A 12,280-nucleotide genomic window follows, 5' to 3' on the forward strand; every position below is an offset into this window, starting at 1 on the left:
AAATAGAATAATAATAATAACTAGGAGACTTATTGTTCACAGAACAATAAGAGGTCTTTCCACCTTCTTTGAATTTCAAATTTGTTTTATATCTGACTCCTAAAATTTAAATTCCATGAAAAAGAAACCAAAACTCTCTAAAAGCATAGAAAAAATGTAAATAAAAAAATGAATGACCTTGACCTTTGACCTTGACAAAATATTCAAGGTCAAAGGTCAAGGGTCACAATGCAATTGACCCTATGCTTCTACCACTTATAGTTTTCAAGTTATAAGGTTTAATAGTAAGTACAAAGAAGTTAAAGGGCAATAACTCATATAAGGGGTCATCAGATCCTTTTGCACTTATACAGTGAACTTTAGCCTAAAGACCCTGAAGACACTAGTAAAGGTTTGATGTCTCTACGGTCTACAGATTCGGAGGAGTAGCGATAACAAGGTTTTTTGCACAAGGGGCAATAACTTTTAAAGAAGTTAATCTTAGGGGACAAGAATGAAATCTTTGAAACAGTTTTAAAAGCACATATTAATGATGCATAGACATTAAATGTATGTTAAAAGACAAAAGAGATATAAAAAGAGCTTAATTTCTCAGTTTTGGAATGACCTTGACCTTTGACCTTTCCATAAATTTCAAGACCAAAGGTCAATAAATCTTATGCAGTTGGTCCCATGTCTCTACGTTTTCTCGTTTTGAAAATTTTTAATTATTTGTAAAATTCAAAAACTTCCAGGGACAATAACTCATTGAAGGGGTCAATGAATACTTTCACAATGAATCTATGAAGTGTCTACTAAATTAGTCGAAGACATTAGTGAAGGTTTCATTTCTCTACGGTTTATGGTTTCGGAGGAGTAGCGATAACAATCTTTTTTGCGAAAGGGGTAATAACTCCGAAAGGGGTCATAGTTCATATACACAGGGTGAACTGGTAAAATCTTTAACGGAGTACATTCTTATGAACTTAAAATCTTTTCGATAAATCTTGAAACTCAAAATCACACGGCGGAAAAATAATAAAAAATAACTAGGAGACTTATTGTTCACAGAACAATAAGAGGTCTTTCCACCTTCTTTGAATTTCAATTTTTTTTTTTAATATAACTCCTTAAATATCATTTTTAAAAAAATGGCTTAAAAGATACAAAAATGTAGGAAAAAATTCGAATTTTTAAAATTTGAAATGACGTTGACCTTTGACCTTGACTAAATGTTTCAGGTCGAAAGTCAAGAGTCACATTGCAATTGACCCCATGACTCTAAAAAATTTAGTTCTAAAGTTATAAGGTTTAATAGTAAGTACAAAGAACTAAAAGGTCAATAACTCATAAAAGGGGTCATCGGACCCTTTCGCACTTATACATTGAAGTTAGGCCTAAACACCCTTAAGACATTAGTGAAGGTTTGATGTCTCTACGGTCTAAAGTTTCAGAGGAGTAGAGATAACAAGGTTTTTAGCACAAGGGGCAGTAACTTTTAAAACGGTTAATGTTAAGGGACAAGAATGAAATCTTTGAAACAGTTTTAAGAGTACATGTTAATGATGAATAGATATTATGTATATGTTGAAAGGCAAAAGAGATATAAAAAAAGCTAAATTTCTCATTTTTGGAATGACCTTGACCTTTGAACTTTACTTGACTTTTAAGGTCAAAGGTCAATGAATCTTATGCAGTTGGTCCCATGTCTCTACGACTTTTTGTTTTGAAAATTTTTAATTATTTGTAAAATTCAAAAAGTTTCAGGGGCAATAACTCATTGAAGGGATCACCGAATACTTTCGCAATGAATCATTGAAATGTCTTCTAAATTAGTCAAAGACAATAGTGAAGGTTTCATTTCTCTACGGTTTACGGTTTTGGAGGAGTAGCGATAACAAGCTTTTTTGCGAAAGGGGTAATAACTCCGAAAGGGATCAAAGATCATTTACGCAGGGTCAACTGCAAAAATCTTTTACAAAGTGCATTCTTATGAAATAAAAATCTTTTCGATAAATCTTGAAACAAAAAATCACACGGCGGAAAAATAATAAAAAACTAGGAGACTTATTGTTCACAGAACAATAAGAGGTCTTTCCACCTTCTTTAAATTTCAAATTTGTTTTATATCTGACTCCTAAAAATTATATTCCATGAAAAAGAAACCAAAATTGTCTGAAAGCATAGAAAAAATGAAAATTTAAAAAAAAATGGAATGACCTTGATCTTTGACCTTGACAAATATTCAAGGTCAAAGGTTAAGGGTCACAATGCAGTTGCCCCCATGCTTCTATGACTTATAGTTTTCAAGTTATAAGGTTTAATAGTAAGTACAAAGAACTTAAAGGGCAATAACTCATATAAGTGGTCATCAGATCCTTTGCATTTATACAGTGAAGTTAGGCCTAAAGACCCTTAACACATTAGTGAAGGTTTGGTGTCTCTACATTCTACGGTTTCCGAGGAGTAGCGATAACAAGGTTTTTCGCACAATGGGCAATTACTTTTAAAAGGGTTAATATTAGGGGACAAGACTGAAATCTTTGAAACAATTTTAAGAGTACATATTAATGATGCATAGACATTAAGTATATGTTAGAAGACAAAAGAGATATAAAAAGAGCTAAAGTTTCCATTTTTGGAATGACCTTGACCTATGATTTTTACATGAATTTGAAGGTCAAAGGTCAATGAATCTTATGCAGTTGGTCCCATGTCTCTACGACCTGTCGTTTTGAAAATTTTTAATTATTTGTAATTTTCAAAAAGTTTCAGGGGCAATAACTCATTGAAGGGGTTATCAAATGCTATCGCAATGAATAGATTGAAGATTCCCCATAATTAGGCAAAACCATTGGTGAAGGTTTCATACCTTTACGGTTTACGGTTTCAGAGGAGTAGCGATAACAAGGATTTTTAGCACAAGGGGCAATAACTTTTAAAAGGTTTAATCTTAGGGGACAAGAATGAAATCTTTGAAACAGTTTTAAGAGTACATTTTAATGATGCATAGACATTAAGTATATGTTGAAAGACAAAAGAGATACAAAAAGAGCTAATTTTCTCATTTTTGGAATGACCTTGACCTTTGACTTTTACAAGAATTATAAGGTCAAAGGTCAATGAATCTTTTGCAGTTGGTCCCATGTCTCTACGACTTCTCGTTTTGAAAAGTTTTAATTATTTGTAAAATTCAAAAAGTTTCAGGGGCAATAACTCATTGAAGGGGTCAGCAAATGCTTTCGCAATGAATAGATTGAAGAGTCCCCTTAATTAGTTGAAGACATTGGTGAAGGTTTCATACCTCTGTGGTTTACGGTTTCTGAGGAGTAGCGATAACAAGCATTTCTTGCGAAAGGGGTCGTAACTCCGAAAGGGATCAAGGTTCATTTACGCAGGGTGAACTGCAATAATCTTTTACGAAGAAAATTCTTATGGACTATAAATCTTTTCGATATATCTTGAAACTCAAAATCACACGGCGGAAAAATAATAATAATGGAAAAGAAGAAACAGAAGGAAATCAATAGGTCTTTCCACAGAAAGGTGGAAAGACCTAATAAGAAAAAGGAAAAAAAGAAACAGAAGGAAATCAATAGGTCTTTCCACAGAAAGGTGGAAAGACCTAAAAAGGAAAAAAAGAAACAGAAGGCAATCAATAGGTCTTTCCACAGAAAGGTGGAAAGACCTAATAAACATAAGCATTTCAAGAGGTCTTTCCACAGAAAGGTGGAAAGACCTAACTAGGAGACTTATTGTTCACAGAACAATAAGAGGTCTTTCCACCTTCTTGAATTTCAAATTTGTTTTATATCTGTCTCCTTGAAATCAAATTCCATGAAAAAGAAACCAAAATTGTCTTAACCCCTTCACTTCCGTATCGGTCAAATTGACCGGTGGCGCGTTAAAACACGACTTCGCGAAAATAAGATATCCGTATCTATTTTATGGTAGCATGAAGGTATATAAACTATATATCATCTTTTTGGAAATTTTCTCTACTTTTTAAATATCTTAAAAGATTATATCTTGATTGCCGGTATTTAATCGATTTTACGTTGTAAAGACAAACGAGACTTTTTGAAAATTGTGTAATTTTCCAAAGCGATTGCCGATTTTCCAGACGATTGACAATTTTTTTCCTGATTAACTTTATAAGAAAGCATGGTATATTCTTAAAGCATATTTTCTCTACTTTTAAAATATGTAAAAATTATTGTTATTACTTTTAGGTATATTTTAAAAACAAGACTTTTCTTGCACTTATGTGTTTTTTCTCGATTTTATTCATAATATTTAAAGAAAGCTCAGTTTTACATTTATTTCTGTGTTGAAATAGGGAAAACAAAATAAAGCTGGTAAAAGTAGAGAAAATTTCCTTTCCAACAAGCCCTTATAGGCCTTCTTACGCTCAGTATTTTCTTAATTACGATAATTTGAATTTGTGACCTTCGCATAGTTTTTATGGAAAAATCGGTCAATATTTACATGTAACGTCAAGGTCGATATTGTTGCGTCTTACTCGAAACAACACATTCTTTTATAAGACTTTTTGACCATTTAAATGTATTTTTTACTGAAATAAATGCATGATACCAAAAAAAAAAAAATAGATTTCAAAAAACAAATATACTTTCGTTCTACCTTTTGTGAAGTGAATGTTGATTTATTCATCTACATGTAATGATGTATATTTCTTGAAGTGATATACAATATTGATAAAAATTGTAGATTTCCAAAACGTCGATCTTTACCGAAAAAAATCAATCAGATTTTTAATATTGTTGTATCTTGTTATACTGTATACTTAATCATTTGCAATTTAATTAGATCTATATTTAACAATACAAAAACTCGCATTTATAAATAAATACGACTCATCACTGTATGAGTTGATACGAATTGAAATAAGCACGTGTTTCCGCTGTGGTAGATGTAAACAAAAACATGATCCGAAATCTGAACGTCAATTTTCATGATTATTTCACGACGAAGATCCTCACATCAATGAATCAAATAATACGGACATGCGTTTGGTATTAGCAGGTAAGAATACGTGTATATTGACTGAAAAGTTTAAGTTTAAAACGCATTAGTTCACGTTCAAAAGAAAACTAAATGTACACATGTACTAGATCTTTATGTTGCAGTGTGCGTATTTCGTATCGTTCAGCCAATTTTGCATTGCTTTTGAACTTTGATGCTTTTGACAATCACTCGTAAGTTCAAAGTAAAATCAAAGTTGTCATAAAAATGGATAGTTGTTTTCAGTATGTATGTACCAGTGTGTACATGTACCACTTTCACATTGAATTTTTAGGGTGCTTTCACCACATACAACAATACTTTCATCTGTGAATACCCACTTTCTAAGCCCACCATGAACTACGAAGGTCAATTAATATGTAAGGACACCAATGAACAGGTAAATTTTTGTTTTGGTATTGAAAATTTCTGTATTTCTAAAATTTCAAAACATAAAGTCTAATTTCATTTGTGTCATTCTCATGATATTGCATTCATAAAAGTTTATAAACATTTGATTTATATTTTGAAAAATAAGTGTTTGAAACACATAATACTTACGATGCTTGATTATTCATACAGACACATAATTTAACCATGTATTATCTATCTGAATGAATGCAGAGATATGGAACAAGCTGTTTTATAGACTGCTGTTGTATTTCCAATCTGCATAAAGTATGTGGTTAGAATTTTAATTTTCTCAATTTTTCAGACACTTTCCAATTATGGTACATCATATACATGGGTGGTCAAACTCACTGGATGGTTTATCAACACTCCCATGCTCACGAACAGCCTTGCCCCAGGAATTTTGCCCTGAAGTAACATTACAGTCTATTGTCTCCTTTCTTTTTACAACCCTGGCAGCCATGCAGGTATGTACGAAAGTCATGAAGGGACACGCCAATTTCTCAAAAAAGTAAAAACTAATTTGAGATCTCGAATTAAACAATCCATTCCCACGGATTATCAATTCGTTCCCACAATTTATAATTCGAGATCTAGAAATACACAATCCATTCCCACGGATTACCAATTCGTTCCCTCGATTTATAATTTGAGATCTCGAAATACACAATCCGTTCCCACAGACTACCAATTCGTTCTCACATATTATCAATTCGTTCCCTCAAATTACACAATCCGTTATCTCGGATTGTAATTCATTCTCTCAATTTAAACAATTCGTTCCTTTGGAATGAAAATCGATCCCACGATTTAATTATTATTTATCTGCACATATCGGATATGACAACACGTGTTTAATGAATAGAGAATGAAGTAGTTTATATCCTACTTTTCATTACATATTCTGTTAAAAATGAGAAAATACTTTTTTTCAAATCCATATGCTAGTACAGATATTTGTACAAAACAAGTCTTAGACTTCTATGTTACATGTATATTAGAATCATTAAAAACCCTAGTAAAAGTTAACATGGGTCCTGTTTAATTATTTTTTTCTAAAATAAATATACATTGACTAAATTATAAAAAAAAAGTTTGGAACGACCGGTTGCTGAAACAAATTACATGGAACGCATTATGGATTGGATTTTCCAAGCCTTTATACATGTACTCGGCTATATGTATATGCTATGTAGGTATGAAATTCGAGAAAACGGTTTGCCAAAATCATTAGACTGATATGTTGATCAGTGGGATCGGATTGTGTTATTCGAGATATCAAGTTACAAATAGAGATCTCGAATTATTAATCTGTGAAAGCGAATTATGTAATTCGAGATCTCGAATTATAAATCGTGGGAACGAATCAGTTATTTGTGACGACGAAATATGTAATTCGAGATCACGAATTATAAATCGGGGGAACGAATTGATAATCTGCGGGAACGGATTGTGTAATTCGAGATCTCAAATTAGATTTCACTTTTTTGAGAAATCGATGTGTCCCTTCAGGGCTTTCGTAGGTATGAAATCTATGAAAGCCATGAAGGGACATAGAATTTTTAAAATTTATAAAAGTAAACCGAGTTCTTGATTTATATAATCCGTTCTCTCGGATTGACAATCTGTTTTAACAAATTGCCAATTCATTCTCACAGATTATCAATTCGTTCCCTCAAATTACACAATCCGTTATCTCAGATTGTATAATTCATTCTCTTAGTTTAAATGATTCATTCCCTCGGAATGTAAATCCTTCCCATGGTTTTGTTTAAATTATTTATCTGTACATATCGGATATGGTAATACATGTTTAAAAAATAGAATATAGTAGTATTTTACATCCTAACTTTTATTACATATTACAGTCCAAAATGAGAAAAATAAATGAAAATTTCCAAATCCATGTGCTAGTACTGATATTTGTACAACAAAAAATCTTAGAGGTTTTTGTGTTACTTGTATATTAGAATAATTGAAAGTCCTAGTTGTAAAAGTGAATATGGGTCCTGTGTAATCATAATATTTCTAAAATAGATATACATTGAATTAGTTATGAGAGAGGTTGGAAACGACCAGTTGCAGAAACAAAATAAATAGAACGCACTTATTGATTAAAATGGTTGGATGTATCTGTACATATATGTAATGAAATTCAAGAGCACAGATTTCCAAAATCATAAGACTGACGTTGTAACAAATCGAGATGTCGAGTTATCAATCTGTGAAAACAAATTACCAGTATGTAATTCGAGATCTCAAATTATGAATCAAGGGGGCAAATTAGTAATCCTTACGATCGGATAGTGTAATTCGAGATCTCATATTATAAATCGAGGGAACAATTTAGTAATCCGTGGGATTGGATTGTCTAATTCGATTTGATATCATTTTTTACTTTTTTGAAAAATTTATGTGTCCCTTCCCGGCTTTCGTAGCAATGTAATGCCAGATTTTTTTAACATGTTGCGATAGCGTAAACAGAGGTCTGGCTTTAGTCAGATTGCCATATATGCTATTTGTTTTAGTTCAGTAATTTTACCATGATGGTTTACTACAAGGTTGTTGAATTATCCGTCCTGATACATTGACTTAACAATATCATTTAACTACTTGGATCACATAATAAATACAATTTTAATTTTAAAAGGAAAATCAAATAAATGTAGTAATTTTAGAATTCTTAATTTAATTTATAAATGTAAATTCATATACACAATGACATGTATCAGTTTCAAAATACTTAAATCTTTTACAGGATAGAAGCTGATCACTTGTACTTGACAGCAAATAATAATGTCTTGGACTAGTCAAAGAATTTCCTCCAGTCTTACAGAGAAATGACAGTTGATAAAAGAATGGTGGACACAAAGTAAAAGTGCTCTTCAAAATTTTGTTGAAGATTTCAGTCTGATTTGGAATTCATCTTGCAATATTTCTGGATTTATATATTTGGATATAAGTGTCAAATTTTCAACTTATTGACTAAACAGTTTTGCGTTAAGGTAAGACGACACGTTCCTCATATATATGTTTTGTATCTCTTTGTATTTTATGAAATATTATTCATATTTGTCATTCTCTTTTGGTTTCTACATTGTTTTCAAAATGTTTTTGAAGTTAAGAACACCAAATATTGTGATGTAGGCCATTTAGAAGTTTACCCATAAGGGTTATATAAGAAATATGACCCTATGGTAACTTGTCCAAATGCCTGGTAAGGTACCCTAATTTTTTGTGAGGAAACTTATTTAAGTACCAATACTTCAATGACAGATTCTTAGGAAAAATTATATATTTTTGAGGAACGTGTCGTCTGACCTTAAATATTGCCAATGCTATCTATTATTATTATTTCCCTCCAAGATAACATGTCAAGTCTTTATTGTATCCCTTAAGCTCTGTTATACCAGAAAAATATTGTATTGAAATCATTTAGTTTTTTTCTTGTTAGATTAAATCCATGAAAATAAAGATTATTTTTAATGGCATCAAGTGAATGGATTTCTTGTTTAACAAAAAGATAGTATACATGTTTTGCTAGGGCTTTGTAAGAAGCAGACCAGAATTCTTTGCTTGCAAATTTTGTCGTTCGCCATTTTTATTACGTCAACTATTAGATGATTTATCCATGTTTGAAGCATTTCAAAATTGATATTTACTTACAGTTTAAAGCAGAATTCTGTACTGATATGACCTTGACCCCCCGAAGAACGAGAGAGTCAAGGTCAATTTTTAATACAAAAATGTTCTTTCATCTTTACGGCCCATATCTTACAAACAATATCATGAAATATACAAAAAGTGTCTAGAATGTGTCCAGAATGTGTAATAACAAACATGTATATAGCCAAAAACTTTAAAATGATGTAAGTTGCTTAGCAACCACTTAAAGGTCATTAAAAAAGATATTTGAAATAAAATGATGCATGGATATTGCAGGTTTGATCCCTTCTTGAGAGTATATTCAGAATTTTCCATTTCAGCATCCATTGTGTAAAATTATGGCAAGAATATTGAAAAGTGTTGAAAGAAATTGATGAATTTTTTGCACTTATTTGACCTTTGACCTCCTAAAAGTAGTTCTAATGAGGTCAAACTTTAAGACAATTTATCTGCTGTTCATCCCTTGTAATTTTATGACCTTACATCTAACTTTTATATGTGCTGGGATGCATAAATGTGTCTAGGATTAGTAATAAACGAAAATTCTTGCCCGAAAATTAAAGAATTCTGCGTTGCTTAGCAACCCCTTTTAAGTAGTTATATGCAGATTTGAAAAAAAAGTTTATATGTTTCATGTAGTACAGTATCATGCTCTTTTGTGGGTATATCCCAAATTTCCTATTTCAACATACATCATAGTAAATATTTAGCTTGAAGATTAAAAAGTATCAAAAAATCCCATAAAATTTTGCACTTAATTGACCTTTGACCTCAATTTTTACTAATAAGGTCAGTTGTTGAGTATCTGAATAGTCATAAAATATCATCTCTAAGACATTCCCTACAAAATGGTATGCAATATACCTACATTTCCCTTTGAATAAAAAAATTGGAAATAATTTAATAATGCCATGTCAAAAGTCTCCAAAATCACCTAAAATGTGCCGGTAGAGAAAGGGTTAAAGCATAGGAATTTTTTTTAAAAATTGAAATTGAATAACCTTGACCTTTGACCTTGAGGAAATCTTCAAGGTCAAAGGTCAAGGGTCACAATGCAATTGAACCAATGCTTCTACAACCTATAGTTTTCAAGTTATAAGGTTTAGTAGTAAGTACAAAGAAGTTAAAGGGCAATAACTCATATAAGGGGTCATAAGATCCTTTGCACTTATTCAGTGAAGTTAGGTCTAAAGACCCTTAAGACATTAGTGAAGGTTTGGTGTCTCTACGTTCTACGGTTTTGAAGTAGTAGCGATAACAATGTTTTTCGCATAAGGAGCAATAACTTTTGATAGGGTCAATCTTTGGGGACAAGAATAAAATATTTGAAATAGTTTTAAGAGTACATATTAATGATGCAAAGACTGATTGCATATGTTAAAAGAGAAAAGATATATAAAAAGAGCTTAATTTCTCATTTTTGGAATGACCTTGACCTTTGACCTTGACAAAATATTCAAGGTCAAAGGTCAAGGGTCACAATGCAATTGACCCCATGCTTCTATCATTTATACTTTTCAAGATACAAGGTTTAATAGTAAGTACAAAGAAGTTAAAGGGCAATAACTCATATAAGGGGTCATCGGATTCTTTTGCACTTATACAGTGAAGTTAGGCCTAAAGACCCTTAAGACGTTAGTGAAGGTTTGGTGTCTCTACGTTCTACGGTTTCGGAGGAGTAGCGATAACAAGGTTTGTTGCACAAGGGGCAATAACTTTTTAAAGGGTTAATCTACTAGTTTGGGGACAAGAATCAAATATTTGAAAGAGTTTTACAATTACATATTAATGATGCATAGACATTAAGTATATGTTGAAAGACAAAAAGAGATATTGAAAAAGCTTTATTTCTCATTTTCTGAATGACCTTGACCTTTGACCTTTGCATGAAATTTTAGATCAAAGGTCAATGAATCTGATGCAGTTGGTCCCATGTCTCTACAACTTCTCGTTTAAAAAAAAATTAATTTTTTGTAAAATTCAAAAAGTTTCAGGGGCAATTACTCATTGAAGGGGTCACCGAATGCTTTCACAATGAAAAGATTGAAGAGTCCCCTTAATTAGTTGAAGACATTGGTGAAGGTTTCATATGTCTATGGCTTACGGTTTCGGAGGAGTAGCGATAACAAGCATTTCTTGCGTAAAGGGCAATAACTTTGAAAGGGGTCAAAGTTCAAATACGTTCGGTCAGTTTTCCGAATAACTTTTAATATCCAATATCATGAACTACAAAGTTTTTCGATAAGCCTTGCAGTTTCAAAAGTTCGGGAAGAAATAGAATAATAATAATAATAATAATAATAATAATAATAATAAACATAAGCATTTCAAGAGGTCTTTCCACAGAAAGGTGGAAAGACCTAATAAACATAAGCATTTCAAGAGGTCTTTCCACAGAAAGGTGGAAAGCCCTAATAATAAGAAACAGTAGAATCACTATGAGGTCTTCCGTGAAGACGGAAGACCTTAATAAGAAACAATAGAATCACTATAAGGTCTTCCGTGAAGACGGAAGACCTTAATAATAATAATAACTAGAAACGATCTCGTTGCGAGCAACGAGAGGTCTTCCGTCCGATCCAAAAATAACCCTAAAATCGAGCTGAAAATATCTATTAAACATTTTGTTGGACACATTGGTAGTTGAAACTGGTCAATGGCGTGAAAATCCAATACGCTTATCGATTACGTTAATTGAACAACTTCTCTAAATTCACTTGTATGTACATGTAATTCTGCAACAGTTAATTTGTCTAGTAATTATGAAAGGAGGGTCACTATTCATAATTTCGCGCCAAACGCCATGAGTAAATCTTAGCGCCTTTCCCTTGCCCAAGTTGGAATGTTCTATTAAATAGGTGAGATAGCTTCAACCAAACCAAATAACAAAAGAGCGTTCTTATCGCCTAAATTTCGAGGAGTGGAAAGTATATTTAACACATACATGTAACATATCGTATATAGGCAAATAACACTAAAGCAGTGAAACAGCTATGAATGGTTAATTTTTTAAAATTGTTCCTGTTAATCACGAAAGTGGACTATTCCGATTACCTACACTATCATGATAAAGGTTGTGTGTTTCCCGGAAAAAATGCCTCGATCGCCCTACGTGGGTCAAGGACTAAGATTCCATTATGTTCAATAACTTGCATTGAAAAAAAAAATGGTTTATATAAAAAGTCAATCAAATAGTCTT

General features: G+C 32.0%; 1 long non-coding RNA gene across 1 annotated transcript; it reads left to right on the plus strand.

The window, feature by feature from the left end:
* Positions 1–4,881: 4,881 nt before the first annotated feature.
* On the plus strand, positions 4,882–8,401 carry LOC134281171 (uncharacterized). Its single transcript, XR_009995028.1, has 4 exons — positions 4,882–5,025; positions 5,300–5,404; positions 5,720–5,882; positions 8,174–8,401. It is a non-coding gene; the product is annotated as an uncharacterized LOC134281171 (long non-coding RNA).
* Positions 8,402–12,280: the final 3,879 nt, after the last annotated feature.

Source organism: Saccostrea cucullata, unplaced genomic scaffold (genome assembly GCF_032062105.1).
Source record: "Saccostrea cucullata isolate Sc308-1 unplaced genomic scaffold, CSIRO_AGI_Scuc_v1 ctg9931, whole genome shotgun sequence".
Classification (NCBI taxonomy): domain Eukaryota; kingdom Metazoa; phylum Mollusca; class Bivalvia; order Ostreida; family Ostreidae; genus Saccostrea; species Saccostrea cuccullata.